The sequence below is a fragment of the Anoplophora glabripennis genome, unplaced genomic scaffold (genome assembly GCF_000390285.2).
Source record: "Anoplophora glabripennis isolate ALB-LARVAE unplaced genomic scaffold, Agla_2.0 scaffold206, whole genome shotgun sequence".
Classification (NCBI taxonomy): Eukaryota; Metazoa; Arthropoda; class Insecta; order Coleoptera; family Cerambycidae; genus Anoplophora; species Anoplophora glabripennis.
The window spans coordinates 754,994-760,993 of NW_019416733.1; the positions used below are offsets into that span (position 1 = coordinate 754,994).

The 6,000-nt window shown below is 29.5% G+C and overlaps 1 long non-coding RNA gene across 1 annotated transcript; it reads right to left on the reverse strand.

Moving 5' to 3' along the window:
- Window positions 1-989: 989 nt before the first annotated feature.
- Window positions 990-1,615, reverse strand: LOC111691882. Its single transcript, XR_002763078.1, has 2 exons — window positions 1,501-1,615; window positions 990-1,442 (listed from the first exon to the last, which is right to left on the reverse strand). It is a non-coding gene; the product is annotated as an uncharacterized LOC111691882 (long non-coding RNA).
- Between the last annotated feature and the right edge of the window lie 4,385 nt (window positions 1,616-6,000).

Sequence of the window (6,000 nt, forward strand, 5' to 3'; positions counted from 1 at the left end):
TTGTCCTTCAAAAATTTTGCCACATGCGAGATGGCACTGATTTTATGAATACCAACCACCATTCGATGACGCTTTCCACTAATATACCTCAGAAATAATCGACGTTCTACCAATACCGGTGGACATAAAGCAACATATTTTCGATAAAAGTAATACTTTTAATCCTAATAATATACTATTTTTGAGTAAAATACAGAGTAAAGGAAAAAATTATAAGCTTGTGCTTCATATAAAACCTATTTCCAAACTCATTTGAATTTGGTCCACCATGTATAGTATTTAATATTTTCTTTATTCTGAAGTTTGTGTATTAGTTCAGGGAGTATGCACTGAGGCAGATAATAGTTGAAATTGATTATTAAACTACTAATTTTGGGAAGTAATTATGATGTCAAGTCTGAAATAAATTTCTCTTTAACGCATTAACGGTCAACAGTTCATTTAGGTAACACCATGAATTTATTTGCAAATAGTGATGTGTATTTTAAACGGAAAATTTATGGAAACATACAAACATTTTAGTTACTGAAAAATTTATACAAATATTTGGTTTTAATGTGCTGGAATATACGAAATGATATAAATTTGTCACAATTAAGACATAATAATTGGTGCAAATATTTCATCACTATTTGCCGATTATTTGTTGAATTTTATTTCATTTTACAATGAAATTAATATTTTCTTCCTTATTTTGGAATAGAAGAAAAATAATGTGCATATAGATCGAAATGGGAATGTATTAATATAGAGATATATACAAATATTTATTATATATACATACATTATATCATACTAATTTTTTTATTAGTACTTGAAAAATAAATGCGTGACTATAATTATGTTTGTTTGATTACTTTACGTTTCAGTGCAAAAAACTAAATTTTTCTTAAATACCTATTTCGTTTGAGAAAAATAAATAAAAAATTGTTACAAAAAGTACAAAACAGGATTTACATTTTTACAATAACTCGAGTAAAAAAATAAAATATGAAAATAAATATTTATTTCTACACAATTATTACAACCTAAAATTTATCCGGATACGACTTAATTTCCTCATACAGTCTCTTCTCGATGAGAGGAATAAGCAATCTATCTTGCTCAACGTTACAACTCAAATACACTGCTTTGTTAACTTTTTTTGAGATTCTACAAGCAATATTTTTTGAGACTTCTTCGGAAAAGTTGCCTATTAACGTAGTACCAGTTGGGCATTTGTCATACCGATTTGTCATAGCAAATGATAAATCGCTAAACTGAAGACGGTCTTTGTCATTGATATAGATGAATAATGAATCTATCATTTTAATTACTTGGAATACAATTTTATGTTCTGTTATTTCTGACACAAATTTGTGAACGATAAATTTCGGTTTTGCTAGTTCTACCTCGCACATAACAGGAGTATCTGTATCCTCGGTATTCTTCATTCCAATAAACTAAAAATATACAATTCATTAATAGACAAAGCAAATGTTATACATGTATATTACTTACACGATAAAAACATACAGTTTTTCGATATTTTCTTGAATCTGAGACGGTAAATAATAAATATTTACAGCAGATGACAGGAATGATTTATAATGAAAACAATCAGTGTTGCCACTTGCCAGAGTAAGAAAGCAAATCAAAAAAGTCGTGCCATTATAACACATCATTCCTATCAATTATTGGTTCAGTGAAGTGGAACGCTCAATTATGTCAATTGACCAATCAAATTGCGCTAAATAGTACCAAATTTTCATGCCGCCATCTGTCGCTGAGAAGATACACTAAAACTGCAGAACTGCCAACTAACAGGTGAATTAATTGAACCATAGATGGCGTTGCATTCTCCGGTACCTTTATGAGATGAGTACTTTTTTGACAATTTTCCTTGGCTATCCATTTTTTCAAAAAGTTTTAGGGTTCTGAAAAATCAGAAAAAATTCCGGTGAACTATTATGGCGCTGACCAACCCGAAACTAATTTTTTTTATTTATTTCCTTTTATTTCCATTTCAATTTTTGTTGGCTACGCAAAACATACCTACCTAATACATTACTAATAGATGATTAGCTGTATAAAAATTTATAAAATTTTCTATATTTTGCCGGAGTCGTTAGTTCCATTTGAATTTTTGTTGGGTAGGCAACATGCAATATATTGTTTCGTACTTGGTTGCAGAAAAATTTTATTTATTTTACCAGAATCACCAGTTTTTTATTTGTATTTTTTTTATAACTTAGATAGGAAAAAGGACGTCTACTAATTACCACAGGACTGTGAAGGATTGTAGGTAATTATATAAAAAATGAACACTGTTATCAATAAATCTTCTTTTATAATTTTGTAGTCTTTTTTTTTCTCGATACAGTTAATGCGATCACTTTAGTTTAGTTCTAAGGTTTGGATAATATTTCTCTTTAACGCTGTCACGTGATTGGCTAACGCAACTCCCTCCGCTCTTTATCTATAGCAAAATATACTCAATGATTAGAGAGAAAGGAAAAGAGAGAGACGCAACATACCTAAACTTAGATATGTGCCTAAACCGACTTTTTGTATACTATTTAAACCCTATGTCCCTATGTAAACGTGAAAATTTCGCGTCTTCCACTTATTATCATGATGAACTAATGACTATCTATTATTTATTATCTGTTGATTTATTTTAACGAACAAGAATAGCACACAAAACTAAAAAATCACAGAATCGATAGGTAGGTATACTACTGATTAAGTCAATGGTCAATGATGCCTGAGCGATATCAGGCACTGTATTTATATGTTTTGTGTCAGGCACTGTCAAGTTAACTGATTTGAAATTAATTTTAACGATAATCAGTTATCGTGATAAAATCGCTGAAACGTAATCGGTATAGCTAGAAGTGTCGTTTAAACGGAGCAAACAAACCATTATTATTTAGGGGCTTCCAGATCTACAAACGTCACAAAATATAAATAATAGTAGTCCATTGTATATGTATGTAAAGGTCGTAGTCTCCCTGGTCGTGGTGTAAAACACGAGTGTTTATTGGTTTTTCACAAAATAGTTGTTTGTTTTTACGGATGTTATTTTGAAGTAAAGTTAAAATTCTTTATACTGTAATGAAATACAGAGATAAACAATGTATGTATAAAGTATACTAATCCTTCTTTATCTTTCTTACGACTAAATATTTGAAAATTATTACGAATATTAACGGACGTTTTCAATAAATTTATGAGCAATTTTCTAGAAATAATATATTTTAACACCGCAACCAAATTCCAAAAACTAATTTCCTGCAGAAATTTATAACAAACTTAAATAGTAGATACAGGGTATCCTATTTTAATGTACCAGGTCCATAATTTTTTTTAATTCGATTTTTATAAAGAAAAAATCGACAAAAGTTATCAGGTTTCGAGGGGGTTAAATTATGGTGACCTTGATTTTGACCTTAAAGTCAATTATCAAGGTCATTTCAAGATCAAGAAAAAATTTTTTCGTATGAAACGTCTTGCAAGATTTTCTTGAAATTTGGTACACTAATACCCCAATACAGAAAATACTCCTCCCCCCCCTAAAACCAAACCGCCATAAGTTTTGGTTTGTTATAAAATTTTCCCTTTTCTAAAATTTCTATATTTGTACAATTTAATGGACTATTATTTTTATTGATACGCACATCAATGTGCATCAAGAAACAGATGCTCTGATGAAAAAATTGGTGTTAAATGGAAAACTAGAAGTTGCAGAAAAATGTGGCATATGTTTCTAGATCCTACGCAAAAAACTAGAAGAACGCTCCTTTTAAAAAAAAATACAGATTATAAGTTATTAGCTGTCGACAAACAAAACGACCAAAAACTAGAANGTACAGCTACAAGTGTCGTTTAAACGGCGTAAACAAACCATTATTATTTAGGGGCTTCCAGATCTACAAACGTCACAAAATATAAATAATAGTAGTCCATTGTATATGTATGTAAAGGTCGTAGTCTCCCTGGTCGTGGTGTAAAACACGAGTGTTTATTGTTTTTTTACAAAATAGTTGTTTGTTTTTATGGATGTTATTTAAAAGTAAAGTTAAAATTCTTTATACCGTAATGAAGTATAGAGAAAAACAATGTATAAAGTACTAACCCTTCTTTATCTTTCTTACGACTAAATATTTGAAAATTATTATGAATTTTAACGGGCATTTACAATAAATTTATGAGCAATTTTCTAGAAATAATTTCGCAACCAAATTCCAAAAATTAATTTCCTGCAGAAATTTATAACGAACTTAAATAATAGATACAGGGTATCTCATTTTAATGTACCAGGCCCATAATTTTTTTAATTCGTCTTTAAAAAAAAATCGACAAAATTCGGGTCAAACTATGGTGACCTTAAATTTGACCTTCAAGTCAATTATAAAGGTCATTTCAATGTCAACCTTGATTTTTTTAAATGGAAACTCGTATATTGATTACAGGAAGCCTTTTCAAGAAAAATGTTTCATACAAAAGTTACGTATTTTTCCCCGCAGAATGCGAAACTAAGGAAAATATGGGTTTCCATTTCAAAAAGCAAGGTTGACCTTAAAACGACCTTGATAATTGAGTTTAAGGTTAATTTCAAGGTCACGGTCATTTGATCCTCTGAAACCTGACAACTTTTGTTCGAAATAAATGACCTTGATAATAGTCTTCAAGGTCAAATTCAAGGTCACCATAGTTTGACCCCCTCGAAACCTGATTATTTTTTTATGGATACTGATACAGCACACTTTATTGCATCAAGGAACAGATACTCTGATGAAAAAATTGGTGTTATACATAATATAACTGAAAAACTAGAAGTTGCAGAAAAATGTGGCATATGTTTCTAGATCCTACGCAAAAAACTAGAAGAACGCTCCTTTTAAAAAAAAATACAGATTATAAGTTATTAGCTGTCGACAAACAAAACGACCAAAAACTAGAAACCCATGTATCTTTTAAATGAATCGAGATATCGTAATGCAGTTTTCAATGTTAAATTTTTCTCAAAGATTGAGACCATGCCGTCTACCTACTCTTTGCTTATCTCTTCGGATAATATGAAAACAAAGGAAGCGAGAAAAGTATTCAGAAAAGAAAAGAACTAATCTATAAACAAACACTACCCTGCATTTTTTACTTCAGCCATAACTGCATATTCATTCAACAATTTCATCTAGAGTAGGAAGGTTGTTCTACTATTACTTCAATTCGAATTCATTTAAAAAATAAAGCATTTTCACAATATATTGTTAAATATCTTTTATGGGATTGTCGTTTCAATAACATCACATGTGTTCTCTTTAAAAAGTACTCTATTGTTTGTCACATATTGTGATATTTTACAAGTGATATTATATCAATATAGTTTATTAATTATTATCTTATATTTTTAAGTGCGTAGGTACAAAAAAATGTTCCATTGAAATTAAATTCATTGATAAGAAGGTGGTTAGTGTAGTGTAATACATAATTAAGTCATATTTGATATTTTGATTTTCATTTAAAAAGATGATGAAAAAATGTTAATTTGTATTGGTTAGGCCGTAAGAAAATTCTTACTTTTGCTCATAGATTGATCATAAAGTTTAATGTTTAAATTCACAGCTAACTTGAATTTTCGATTATTTTAAATAACAGCTACAATACGTATTATTAGTTATTCGTATTTTTGTTGAAACCGACAAAGTTTTTTGAAAACTGACAAGAGTAAGAAAAGTTTAAGAATTAAAATCCCCATAAAATAAAGTAATCATTTTTTAAGTCCGCCAATGGGTTACAAAGTTTTGTTACATTTTAATGCTGCATCATCCCTTTAAAATGCTGCAATTGAACTCTATTTACTGGAGATTGGTACACTCACACCACGTACCAAATTTGATATGTCTGTTCTTATACGAAACACCCTGTATTATTAGTCAAGTGTTATAAACAACAAATATGAATTTTTTATCGACATTGATTTGATAAGAGTTACGCTATAAAATAGAGTACCTGATG